The 13,330-nt window shown below is 52.9% G+C and overlaps 1 protein-coding gene across 2 annotated transcripts in view; it reads right to left on the bottom strand.

Moving 5' to 3' along the window:
• The window catches only part of SULF1 (sulfatase 1), a 67,883-nt gene that overhangs the window by 38,887 nt on the left and 15,666 nt on the right, over positions 1 to 13,330 (bottom strand). The window contains exon 2 of one of the 2 annotated variants that reach the window (XM_038766500.1): positions 13,053 to 13,159. The exons of the other annotated variant lie outside the window; for it this stretch is intronic. The gene's annotated coding sequence lies outside the window, so the exon portion shown is untranslated. The remainder of the gene's footprint in view (positions 1 to 13,052; positions 13,160 to 13,330) is intronic. 2 annotated transcript variants of the gene reach the window in all.

Here is a 13,330-nt window from a genome sequence, read left to right as displayed (position 1 = left end):
TTTTTTGTTAGCTGAGTTGGAGGAAGGGCACGCTGTTGAGAGGGGGACTCCCGACCCCCTCAAGCAGTAACCCCTTGCCTTCAGATTCAAGGCACCCAATTGTCAGCGCTTTCCCCCTTAGTCTTCCTCACTCCACTGTCCCCTCTGCCTAGGACCACCCCCTCACCTGAAATCCAGTTCCAAACACCACAGCCACCTATCACCGAAATCGTGGCCCAGCCTGGCCTGGTCCAGCCTAGCCTGGCTCATCGATCTGTGGTCCTAAGTCTTCTTGACGCCTCCCTTGGTTCTCATCACCTAAGCCCGACTCCAGCCTCCTCTACACGCAGTTGAATGCCACCTCCACCAAGCTCTAATAATAATAATAACTATGGCATTTAAGTGCTTACTATGTGCCAGGCACTGTACTGAGTGCTGGGGCAGATACAAGCAAAATCAGGTTGGATGCAGTCCCTGTCCCACATGGGACTCACAGTCTCAATCTCCATTTTACAGATGAGGTAACTGAGGCACAGAAGTGAACTGATTTGCCCAAGGTCGCACAACAGACACTGGGTGGAGCCAGGACTGGCGGAACCCATGATGTTCTAAGTCCCAGGCCAGCGTCTATCCACTGTGCCATGCTGCTCTAGCACCAGGCCTGACGGAGGCCTCGCTAGTTCAACCTATAGTCAACTCTGCCAGCCCTACAGCACTTATGTCCATCTCTGTAATTTCATTTATTTATACTTATTTATATTAGTGTCCGTCCCCCTCCTTACATCTGTCTGTTATATTGTTATACTGTACCTCCCCAAGTGCTTAGTGCAATGCTCTGCACATGTAAGCTCCCTTTAGACTGAGATCACTGTGGGCAGGGAATGTTTCGATTTGTTGTTGTATTCTCCCAAGTGCTTAGGACAGTGCTTTGCACACAGTAAACGCTCAATAAATAGGACAATGAATGAATGAAGAGTTAAGCACTCAATAAATACAACTGACTGACTGACTTTTCTACTCCCCACCTTCATTCACCCTTCTGAGCCAGAGCTTAGCTGGGGTCAGGCGGGGGTTGGAGATAGCCTCTGGGGTGATCATCCCCTTGCTTCCCCTTTCCCCAGACTCCGGAGAGGAACTGGAAAAAACTGCTCCTCTTCTAGCTCGAAGACAGGGCCAGAGGGGGCCGGGGGGACGACACCTGGATGATGTTTGACCCTCTCTGGGATCGGGAATGGAGGTGAGGCTTTCCCCAGTGGCCTCCCCACCTCCGCCATTTGGATGGAGAGCTGGGGTAAAGGAGGCCAGGACCCAGCATGGGCCCATTGCAGCAGGAGGGAGTGGCTTGCCAGAGCCTTGACCTCTGCCGTCAAAGCCGCTCCTGCCTGCCAGGAAAAACTCAGCAGCTAACTGGCTCTGTCAGGCTGCCGGGATCCCATTCAACCCCTGGAGCTGCCAATATTTGCACATTTCCATTTATAAATTCATTAGTTTCATTGGGGAATAAAACCGAGGATAAAGAGAGGGCTTTGTGTGACCCAAATAAGTGCCGGAGCTGGAGGGGCCCGGCTCCAACCCCAGCTTGGGGGTTATGGGGTCACTGGCCGGGGCCCAGGGGCCACAGTGGCATTGGGGAGAGGGGGCCATCGATGGTGGCAGGTGGAAGCCAAGGTCATGAAAGCCACTCAAGTCACCTCTTCTTCTAGGGCTAGAGATCCTGTCCCATCAGGCCCCACATAGCCTGACACACCTTGACAGAACCTCGGGACCTCTGCCTGAAACACGGTGAAAACTGGCATGGCAGCACCTGGGGGATCTCCCTTCCTAAAACCATGCCCTGGCCCCCAGCGCCCCTGCTACACCCCCTCCCAGGTGACTACAAACGGGCGACCTCTCTGCCCCCATGCCCCGTGGGACCCTTGAAGCAGCATCTTCGAGCTCCCACCCCCATCAGTGGATTCTTTCAGCCCAAAGCGACTCATCCCCACCACCCCATCTGTGGGCTGGCAGAGCAGGCCTAGGAGCGTCGGCGTCTGAAGTCCAGGCCGAGTCCTCCCGCGTCAGAGACCCCGAGCGGCCCCGCCTGTGAGGGAGGTCCTGTCCGGCGAGGGAAACCAGGACCGGGAGCTTGCTGTCGGGATCTGTCCTCCTCTGAGTCATCTTATTTTTCCAAAAACCCCACAAAGGCTACTCCTCTTTCGGCCCTAATAAATATTCTGTCCGAGGACCCAGCTGGCAGACGTCTGTTTTCCAGAGAGGGACTGGTCTCTGGGATGTTCCTGGGGTTGGGTGCAGGGGGAGGGGAGGGCGTCTACACAGGACCTGCTTGGGGCTTTCTGTAAGTACAAATTGACACCTCCACCCTGCCCAAATAGGCCCCCTCATTCCCACCCAAACCAGCTCCTCCTCCCCATACTAACCTCCCCTTCCTGTACGCCAAAACAGCGACCACCCTGCTCCAAGCGCAGTCTGGCCCATGTCCATCAGCAACAGAAGATGACCAGAAACCAGGCCAGTGACCTCGGCGGCCCCGCGGTGTTGGCCTGGACATCACCCAGAGAACAGAGCTTGATCGATCAAGATCACGACGATGATCTTGGGAATCGGAAAACAATGATGTTCTCATTTTGGAAAAAGCAGGGCAGAACGGCAAACGTATGCGGAAGTTAGATGTCATCGTGTTGGACTCTGAAAACCACTCCTGGCTGTGAGTCAGAGCTTTCCCCTAATGCTCACAAAACAAGTGTGCTGGATTAACCTGAGGCTACACATACTGGAATCCCAGCTTCCTTGGCTCTGCCTCGTGCTCATTTTCTCAGACCCGGCAAGATGGGGGTTCGATTCGCCCTGGGTCCTCGAATTGTACTGCTGCCATCCCTCTGGGAGGCGGGTCTGGAGAGGGAGGACTGGATAGGGCTGGCATCTGTGTTTCGTTCGGGTCTTGGGGGAGAGAATCTGAAAGCGATTTGAAAAGGAAAGCTCTCCACGTATCTTTTCCTAAGATGTCAGCAGTCCTGGGGCTGTGCAAGAATGCAAGCAGAAATGACCACATCACGCGCCAGTAGGAAAGAATGGTTTTCCTGGTGCCGTCAGAACACCGAGAAGCTCGTGAGGCTCTCTGAACTCCCTTGGATGCTCCTCGAAATTCCCCCCCTCCACCCCCCACAAGGAGAGCAACACACTTCTTTTAGAGGGCTCTGGAAGTCTAATGGGTTTGCACTGATTTCTAAAATAATAAAAACAGTGGCTTTGTTGAGTGCTTACTTTGTGCCAATCACTGTACTAGCCACTGGGGCAGATGCAAGATAATTGGGCTGAACAAAGTCTCCATCCTACATGAGGAACGTGGTCTAAAGGGGAGGGAGGATGATTATCTAATCCCTATTTTATAGATAAGAAAACTGAGGCCTAGAGAAGCTACATGGAGTGGTCACCCAGCAGGCAACTGGTGCAGCTGGGAGGAGGACCCAGGTGCCCTGATTCCCAGGTCCACGTTCTTTCCCTTAGACCACGCTACCAGATCCCAAAGGTAGAGAAATTGCATGAACAATTTATGTGGCTGAAAAACATCAGAGGTTATCCTTGACTGAAAGCTCATTCTCCCTGCCTCAGTTTCAGCCAATCCCAACCCTTCCCCCAAAATGTCACCCGTGGATCTGCCCAGGCCTTTCCAGTTCAGCAGCTACCTCTCCCAGCGTCCCCGCAATCCTCAATAGGGTCGTTACTGAGGGACACCAAATGTCTTCCCCCGCTTTCATCGGACAGTAAACGTCCAAACCAGAGGCTTATCCAGGTGGCAACCGGAAAGGGAAACCACCAGCCGTTTATGGCCAAGGGGACTGAGCAGGGGCAATGGATTACTGAGACCCCTTTCCCTCGCCCGCCCTGACCAAGAAAGCCGTGGTCTGCTGGACATGGAGGCCTGAAGACGGGCCAGGAACCGAATGGCTAAAACCCAGGAGGAGTGGGGCCTAGTGGAAAGCGTTAGGAGACGTGGGTTCTCATCCTGGCTTCACTGCTGGCCTGCTGGGTGACCGTGGGCAAGTCACTTCACTTCTCTGGGCCTCAGTTTCCTCATCAGTAAAATGGGGATGATACCTGTTCTTTCTCCCCACTGAGACCTTGAGCCCTATGTGGGACAGGGACCATGCCCTACCTGTTCATACTGTGTTTGCCCAGGATCTAGCACAGTGCTGGGCACATGGAAAGCATTTAACAAATACCACAGGGATTATCCAATCCTACAGCGGTTGTCATGGGCCACTGGGCCTCTGCACAATGTCAACAAGCACAAAGGCAGTTTGGGGCTATTATATCTTCCCAGTGAACCTCTCCCTCCCCACTGACCTAGTTGGCTCCATCATGTCTACCAGAATCCTGCACCTCCCCTGTTGCAGGACAACCGACGACAAAGCTAGCCAGACCCATCCAGAGCATGACTCTGACCATGACTCGAGTGCGGAACCACCATGGAGGGTCTGGGGTGAACCCACAGAGGAAGAGGGCATGGCACCGGGAGTCAGGAGAACCAGGTTCGAATCCCGGTGCTGCATCCGCCCCTAGCTGTCTGCCGCTGTGTGACCACGGGCTAATCTGAGCCTGTTTCCTCACATGCCAAACAGAACCAACACTGCCTGCTGGGGATAAGGGGGGGCTGAGCACACCCAAGTGGGAGCGTTCTGATCGCTTTCCTGTTTGGGCTGTGCGCTGGCATAGTGGATAGAGCATGGGCTGGTGAATCAGAAGGTTGTGGGTTCTAATCCCGGCTCTGCCACTTGTCTGTGACCTTGGGCAAGTCACTTCACTTCTCTGAGCCTCAGTTCCCTCATCTGGAAAGTGGGGATTGAGACTGGGAGCCCCACTCGGGACAAGGACTGTGTCCAACCTAATTTGCTTGTATCCACTTCAACGCTTAGTACAGTGCCTGGCACATCATAAGCACTCAACATATACCACAGTTATTACTATAACTTGGCTGGCTGTATGCCGGGAATGGCCAGCTGTGCCCTCACGGCCCTGAAGCAGTAGAGTTCTGGAGATGGGGGAGGGACACAAGGGACAATGGGGGGTGGAGCCTGAAGTGTGTCTCAGGACAGTGGGGTTGGGGCATTAGGTGTCCTTGACTCAGTTTGAGTAGGACATGAGATGTGTCTTGTGGGTGTAGTGAAGCCTGGAATGGCAGAGGAAAGGGAGAGGCAGAAAACGGGGTCCACGTGATGGCATGAACCTGTGGCTCTGAGTCCTGGGTGCAAATCCCCATCCTCCCCTAGGCTCCTCCAAGAACCAGCACCTTGGGGCCTGCTGCTTTTAGTTCCCTTTGCCGGGCATCCCGTGTGCTTCACCACTCTCACACTCCCTCACACACATTCACTCACCCTTCCACTCTCACATGAAACTCTTATCCACACACTCACCTCCAAATTCACACCCTCGCCTACTACTCCCCCCAGAACCATTCATCCTGGATGTTTAAGAAGCACGCTCATTTCCATTCAGTTTTCTCTGCCAAGGGACTCCAGGACTGCAGGAGCCCAGGGGTCGAGCTCTTTGGCAATGAATCAGGAAGACTGATGGGGTGGCTCTGGGTCTCCCTGGGAGCCGGTGAATCAGCCTGGAAGTGGGGCGGTGGGGGCTGTCTTCCAGCCTGTCGCTGGAGCCCTTGGCCACTCTGGCCAGGATCTACCGCCCGATGGCTGCAGGGAATGACGGGTGCCCTGGGAAAGCTGCCAAAGCCGCCATCTCAGTGAGAAATCCGGCCGAGGCTTCAAGAGGCCCTCCCCAGTCATGGAAGATGTAGCATTTAGACCCACAAACCAGATCCTCCCTCGGCTCTTCCAAAAATGGGGTGAAAGTCTGGGTGACGGAGCCAAGCGGAGCAACAGGAGCCTTACCGGACAGCGGGTACACCTCTGTGCTGAAAAGGCGGGCATGCACGCCTCTGCAAAACACGTACATCACTGCGCTGCATCATGCACATACAACATCCCGTCACAGGACCTACGAATCATGACTTCATCCTGGGAATGGAAGCACCTGATGGGAAGCTGGAGTTGGGGACGGGAAGGGTCTTAGGGGCTTGGGGTCCAGGGATTTAGGCACCAGAGGGTCTTCCTGCTTTCTCTCCTCAGCTCCCACCTCCTTCCTGGGCCCTCAGCGTGGAGACTCATTTGGTTTTGAAGCTGCTCAGCCTCCAGGCCTGGCAGCTTCCCGCCCGCTCTCTGATGGACTGGGCCCGAGTGGTGCCCGGCCAGGAGCTGAGGAGAGAGACCGTGACCTTCATACTCCCACCCCCCACCCTGCCCCAGGTTCACCACACCCCTCACCCCGCTACCCAGGGCCTGGCAGAGAGAGCAGGGTGGTTGGGGAGGATGGTGTGGGGAGCAGATTCTTGAACGGCGGGGCAGTCAGAGGTCAGTGACGAATGTGTTTTTGTTCCCTGGTGTGAAATGATGCAAGGCAGATGGATTGTTTTTCCTGCCTGAGAATCCCTCGTCCCCCTCGGTTGGCGTAGCACGCAGATGCGCAGCCCGAGGGGGCTCGTCTAGTGGACCTGGACTCTGCAGACAGACGGGGCAGCCGGGCTTCCCATCCACCCGCCCGCCCGCCACGGCCCGACCTCAGGGCTCCCTGTACCAGTGGTCCAACCTCTCTCCGGGGCTGGGACAGGAGTGAAAGGTGGCTTGCAAACTCCTCAGGGGGCACCAGGGAGTGCCCACTTTTCACTGTGAGGGTGGGTGGGGCAGAGGCAAGTACTGGGGGGAATTGGGGGATGAGGAGGGGCCATCAGATCAGACAGCACCCCAACTGGGGTGGGGTCTTTTCATCCCGGAGTCTCTCAGACCCCAGAACCAGCCTTCATACTGGGAGGGCCACTAGCTCCTCTGATGCCCGCAGAGATGCACCAAACAAGCTGGCAGAGATGATGTGTGCCCAGGCCCAAACCCTTCCCTGGGACAGGAGACGCTTTGAGAGCAGCCCCTCCAACTTACGGGGCACATGCACTAAGGAGATGGGAGGCTGTGCCGAACCAGGTGGGCACCCGTGGGGGGCAGGCAGGGAGAGTGAGTGCAGGGGGCCTGGCGTATCTTGCCTCCACTGGGAGGAGGTTCAAGAGAGCTAGTGGGCTCATGAGGTAAGTCATTATAAAAATAATAATAATAATGATGGCATTTATTAAGCACTTACTATGTGCAAAGCACTGTTCAAAGCTCTGGGGAAGTTACAAGGTTTGTCCAACTGGGGGCTCACATTCTTAATCCCCATTTTGCAGATGAGGTAACTGAGGCACAGAGAAGGTAAGTGACTTGCCCAAAGTCACAGAGCTGATAATCAGCGGAGCGGGGATTTGAACCCATGACCTCTGACTCCAAAGCCCACACTCTTTCCACTGAGCCACGCTGCTTCTCTATGGCTACGGAGTTTCTATCTGGGGCTGCGGGCACTCCTGTTGGTTTTAACAATGTTGGATAGGGCCTGTTTCTGAGATGAAGAACTGGGGCAAAACCACTGAAGACGGAAGGGAGGTGTGAGTTGGGGAGGTGAAGGGAAGAGGAGAGAGAGACATACAGAGAGAGAGAGAGACAGAAAGACACAACACAACTGCAGCATAGCAGTCTAATGAAAAGAGCCCAGGCCTAGGTATCAAGGGATCTGGGCTGTCATACACTTTTATGACCATGGCCACTTTTATGATCATGAGAAGCAGCATGGCCTAGAGGATACAGCCAAGCCTGGGAGTCAGAAGGTCATGGGTTCTAATTCCAGCTCTGCCACTTGACTGCTGTGTGACCTTGGGCAAGTCACTATACTTCCCTAGGCCTCAGTTCCCTCATGTGTAAAATGGGGATTAAGACTGTGAGCCCCAGGTGGGACAGTGATTGTGTCCAACCTAGTTATCTTGTATTTACCCCGGCGCTTAGAACATTGCCTGGCACACAGTAAGTGCTTAACAAATACCATAATCACTTATTAAGTCGCTTCACTTCTATGGGTCTCAGTTTCCTCACCTGTCAAATGGGGATTCAAGACCTGTTTCCCCACCCACTTAGTCTCTGAGCCCTGTATGGGACAGGGACTGAGTTCGACCAGATTACCTTGGACCTACCCCAATGCTTAATACAGGGCTTGGCACATAGTAAGCGATTAATAAATACCACAATCATTATAGGGTCCCAGAGAGTCTTCTGCTCCCACAGACGGCAGAGATTCTCCCTACCAACAGTCTCTACAGCACTGGGAAAGAGGGGACTGACCAGCTTAGCCTAGAGGACACAACAGTGGCCTGTCAGTCAGTCAGAAGGATCTGAGTTCTAACTCCAGCTCCGCCACTTGTCTGCTGTGTGACCTTGGGAAAGTCACTTCATTTCTCTGTGCCTCAAGTTACCTCATATGTAAAATGGGGATTGGGACTGTGAGCCCAACGTGAGGCAGGGACTGTGTCTGTATCTACCCCAGTGCTTAGTACAGTGCTTGGCACATAGTGACAGCCTAACATATACCACACACACAAAAAAAGAAGTGATCGGCAAGGGCTCACACCACGTCTGCTCCCAAGCTGATGCTGACTCCGCCTGCCCCGTCCCCCTCTCCTCCTGCGGGGCCCCTAGTCGGGAGAAGACCCTATCCCAACCTTGGGAAAGATACAGATTAGGAAGCTCTTCTAGCAAAGCCTGATGCCGCCTTGCTCCCGGCCAACATTGGGAGCCAAAGCTCTGCCTCAATATTGAAAATCCTTTTCAGATTCACTGAAGCTTCAGCCTTTCTTCTTGGGCTCCTTGTTTGGAAGCAATTACAGACAGGAGCAGAATGAGCTTCCCCCCCCGCCCCCTTTATGGATTTGGGACGGTTCAGGTAATCGGACTGACTCTGAGGAGACTATTCATCTCCCCTGCCTAATGGCGAGCGGCGTTTGAGGGCTTCGGCTCACTGTGGCCTGAATGGAGAAGCAATTACTTCATCAATGCTTATCCTTGTCTCCTAACCTCTAATGCGCCCTCCCAGAGCCCAGCTCACAATTATCGCATCAAAGGTCATCCACTGGCAGCCGAAATGTCCATCTCCAACCCCGGAGCTGCGGCCGGGGGGTCCCGGGGACGTGAACTCGCAAATCAGATCAGCCAGGCCCCCCCTCTCCCCACCCAGAGCTGCTGCTGTTTTATTTAATTGGTTCAGGAAACCCACCCGGCTTTCCTGGGGTGAAACTCTGCTCCCGAACAACAACAAAAATATAAAGTTCAAAAATAGGTCTGAAGAACACCAAGAATAATAGTCCATTCCAGGCTTCTTCACTAAATAAAATCCTCCCCCAGAGAGTTTGGTTAAGGCAGCTCTCCCTCTGTCCCACAGCCCATTGACAAGGGCATCCTGTTTGGAGAAAGTTGGGGGTCCTCAGGGGAAGAAGGAAGTTTCTGGGGGTAAAAAGGAAGGGGGGATTCATTCATATGATCTGCTCATCTGCTCTGATAGATTTGAAACTCCTTGAGGGCAGGACAACAGAAGTCTATTATTTCTATGTTTTCCAAGGGCTTGGACATGGAATTCAGTCTTGTGCTCTGGGCCCAACAGGCGCCTATTATAGTACTCCGCTTCCTTGGGGGGGCACTCAGTTTAGTGGCTCGTTCCTAGGTGGCACCCACTATGGTGTCTGGCACCCAGGAGGCACCCATTACAGTGCCCTGCACCCAGTGCACCCTGCACCCAGTCACTAAGGTTGACAATGAGAACCAAAACTCTTAGGCTCACAGGATTCTTCTGATTTAAAGATGATAATAATGATGGCATATGTTAAGCGCTTACTGTGTATCAAGCACTGTTTGAAATGCTGGAGTAGATACGAGTTAATCAGGTCGGATACAGTCTCTGTCCCACCTGCAGCTAGCAATCTAAGTAGGAGGGAGAACAAGTACTGAATCCATTTTACAGATGAGAAAACCAAGGCACAGAGCAGAGAAGTGACTTGCCGAAGGTCACCCAGCAGGCAACTGGCACAGCTAGGATGAGAACCCCGGGCCTCTGATTTCCAGGCCTGTGCTCTTTCCACTAGGCCACACTCCTTCTCTACTTCCCTGATTTCCCTGGCTACACTGTGGCCCAGGGGAAGTCTGGGCAAGATGGTGTCATTTCCAATCCGCCCCTGCTGGGAAAAGGGCAGAAAAGCCAGGGACTAAAGGCCGGGTGAGGAGGCGGGGAGAGGAACGTTTTAGGATTTGAACACAGAGCTGATTTCCCTTCCTTTCAGAATGTTATTTGAAGAAGAAAGTTCTAAGGAGCCCTCTTATGGAACAGATCAAAGGGAGTCGGTCACTCTTCCTGGAAACTGAAAGCCAGGAGGGCAGAGGAAGAGTGCTAAGGACATGGTAAAAAGAGCCTCACAAATTGTGGCATCCCAGCGAAAAAGCAGCAATCGACCGCCAAGTAGAGACCAGTGTGGAGCACTGTCATCAACGAGAGAGTGGTTCCCTTTGAGAAAAAGCTTCACAAAGAAGGGGAGACCAGAAGAATGAGAAAATAACCAGGCGGCGCAAACATCAAGCATGACCACACAACAAGGGTTGGCGATTTTGTGTGCACGACACGGCCGGGGCAGTGGGTTCCTCACTCTTCCACCACACACAAAGTGAACTTCAGTCAGCCGTGTCTCCTCGGGATACGAAGGTCACAGCTATATATGGAGGCGTCCCAAAGTGACTGATTCATTTACGTCCCAACATTCTAGACCCTCCGGTCCCCTGGTGTCCAGCCCAGATTTCTACCCCCCCACCGCCGCCCAACTTTAGCTCCGGGAATGACAGACCACCTGCCCAGCTAAAGAGAAGAAACATTTCTCCTAGCAGGATGGGACTGCTTCTAAACACTTCGATGCAAAGCACCGTTCGGGTTGCGGGACAGACTTTTGCCTGAAATGAATCCCCGCGGTGCTCGGAGACTTGCACATCTGCACGGGGATCGAGTAACGTTTCCTCGACCGGCTGAAATATCTCAAGGAAAACAAGGCGCCTTCAGCCCGGAGTCGAGCGCTCCTGCAGCTGCTTCCCTTGGAGAGAGGTTTGCCTTTTGGAGCTAAGAACAGTTGTGGGCCCCATTATGCTGACCCCAGTTTGGGGGAGGGGATCTCCTTTCCCCCCCATCTGTCTTGGGCAGCCGAATTGGGCCCTTTGGGAAAGGGCCTGGGGTCGAAAAATGGCACGGCTACTAACCCCATCTCCATCACTGGCCCGCTGGGTGATCTGATGTTACGGTGTACTTTCCCAAGCACTTAGTACAGTGCTCTGCACACAGTGAGCGCTCAATAAATACCACTGATTGACTAATCTTGGACAAGTCTCCAATCTGCTCATTCTAGAGTCAGGATGAGGTAGAAGGGATAAATAATGATGGCATTTATTAAGCACTTATCCCGCCAAAGGGTGGCCAGGGGTGGCCCCCGAGACTACTATATGCTCCCCATCCTTCAAGACTGTAAGCTCCTTGATGTCAGGGAATGTTTCTACCAACTCTGTGTCTGATGTGTATATATCTATAATTCTATTTATTTATATTGATGCTACTGATGCCTGTTTACTTGTTTTGATGTCTGTCTCCACCCTTCTAGACTGTGAGCCTGTTGAGGGCAGGGACTGTCTCTATCTGTTGCTGAATTGTACTTTCCAAGTGCTTAGTGCAGTGCTCTGCCCACAGTAAGTGCTCAATAAATACGATTGAATGAATGAATGAATGAACTCTGTTGTACTGGCCTCTCCCAAGCGTTCAGTATAACAATCAATCAATTAATGGCATTTATTGAGGAGACTGTGAGCCCCACTTGGGACAGGAACTGTGTCCAACCTGATTTTCTTGTAACCACGCCAGCACTTAGTACATTGCCTGGCACACAGTAAGCACTTAACAAATACCACGATTATTATTATTATGTGCAGAGCACTGTTCTAAGCCCTTGGGAGAGTACAATACAACAAAATTAGGAGACAACATTCCCTGCCCATATGAGCTTACAGTTTAGTGCTCCATACCCAATAAATACCACAGATGCACGCACTCAATAAATACCACTGACACATACAGTCATCCAGACACCTGTGACAAGGTTGTGAGAGCCCATTCCCATAAGCCTGCCTGGAGGTTACAGGGAACTGAGCCAAGCCTTGCCTGAATGGCCTGGAGAATGGAGATTCCCCTCAGCTCCTCACCTGCCAAGACCTAAGGGGTTTCTGTCATCCCCCTTCTTTGGCTGCCTGCATTTTAATCATTTTCGCTGCTCCCTGGCACCACCACCAGACAAGGGGGAGGGCAAATTTAAAAGAACCTTCCTCCTGGCTATAGCCCTATAAACAACACTTGGCCATAAGGAAGTGGAGGTTCTTTTGCTAAAATAAGTCTGGGTTATGGGGTGGGGAGAATTAATAATTATGTTATTTGTTAAGCACTTACTATGTATCAAGCACTATTCTATGCGCTAATCAAATTGTCCCTGTCTGACTTGGGGTTCGCAGTCTATGTAGGACAGAGTACCGGTATTGAATCCCTATTGAAGCTGAGGAAACTGAGGCCCAGACAAATGAGGTGGCTTGCCCACGGTCACACAGCGGGCAAGTGGCAGAGCTGGGATGAGAACCGGGTCTTCTGACCCCCAGGACCAGACTACTTCCAAGCTGCTTCTCAATACACAGGATTCTCTGTGTATTTCGATTACCCACCCTATTCTGACTTCCACTGCCACAGATAATAGCACCTGGGCAGCCCATGGGTCGGTCCTCCTTATCTTTGATGACACTGACCATCGGGACTGACGGGTCTCTAAGTGGGCCGACGCCGCGAGGTGTGCTATGAAACGGAACGACGGCACTGCCCTACCTCGGCACTTACGCGTGGTTCGCTAATGGCCAGGGAGCTTATTTGGCATCTGGAGGAATCATTTACCGGTCAGCCATGTGATAACGGTTTTCACTTAGCGTTAAGCCCTGGAGGACCCAGGCAGCACTTTCCTCTCCTCCTCCTCAGCCCCCACAAATTGCTCAGGGACCCAGCACATCCACGTGACCCAGAGAAGAAACCGATCTAGGTAAAACCGATCTAGCTACCTTAGAACAATTCCTGCGATGCTTCCGCCTTGGTGAAGTCGCATGTCAGTGCCGGGTCATGGCCGGGTTGGGGGGACTTTTGGAAAGTTACCAGTTGTGCTCGGCACCTATGCAAGGAAAAAGAATGAATATCAGCGTCTCCCGTGTCCACTTGCTCCGTTCGGGCGGTGCAAATTTCCCAGCCAGGTTGGTTCTGCCCTGGTGGAACCCCTTGGGGGAGAGCCTCAATTCGAGGAATTTGCAGATGATTAGGAGAAAATCACGTTGGGATGAACACC

The sequence above is a fragment of the Tachyglossus aculeatus genome, chromosome 25, assembly GCF_015852505.1.
Source record: "Tachyglossus aculeatus isolate mTacAcu1 chromosome 25, mTacAcu1.pri, whole genome shotgun sequence".
Lineage (NCBI taxonomy): Eukaryota > Metazoa > Chordata > Mammalia > Monotremata > Tachyglossidae > Tachyglossus > Tachyglossus aculeatus.
This window is presented reverse-complemented; position numbering and strand designations above follow the sequence as displayed.